Below are 731 nucleotides of genomic sequence, written 5' to 3'. Positions count from 1 at the left end.
CAAAAGGGCACATTTCTATTAGAAAATCTGATTAAAATGTAAAACGTGCTCGGAGAGATCATGAAGAAGACGGAGCGGTAAACATGCATTTCAGTTCAGTTGTTATTTTTTATTTTGGGTTTTGGACACATAACAATGGTCATTCCATAAATCGCCAAAGTTTTACCAGCTGCTATTGCAGCATCGTCCAATTGTCCGAAAACGGCTTGGGAGAAGCACTAGGCTTGTCGGGCCCTACCCCTGAAGACTTACGTTTTATTTTATTTTTTATATTTTTTATATTTTTTCATTTACATACATACATAGTACTACATACATATAGTACACATTACAGTACACACATATAGTACACATTACAGTACACATTACAGTATATATATAATAGTATATATAATAGTATATAGTACATAATAGTGTATACAACACATATATAATGTGATATGAGATATATAGTACATTATATATATAATATAGTACCATAATATAATAGTATATAGTGTAAACATAGTTTAATATAATATACAAATTAATTATAATATGATTATATAATGTGATATGATATAATATACAATACATTATCATATGTATTTTTTTTTATTAATATGCAATTAAAGCTAAAGCTCTTCTTCCCTTCTGTATCTGATTTTTTTTTATTGATTTATGTTTTCACAATATTTTTGTTCATCCTCTAGCGGGGTCGACAACCATTTTGATTGGCACGCAGCACCCAT

This window comes from Notolepis coatsorum (assembly GCF_963971535.1).
Source record: "Notolepis coatsorum genome assembly, chromosome: 3".
NCBI lineage: Eukaryota > Metazoa > Chordata > Actinopteri > Aulopiformes > Paralepididae > Notolepis > Notolepis coatsorum.
The sequence above is the reverse complement of the archived record's forward strand: the minus strand, read 5'-3'. Positions refer to the sequence as shown.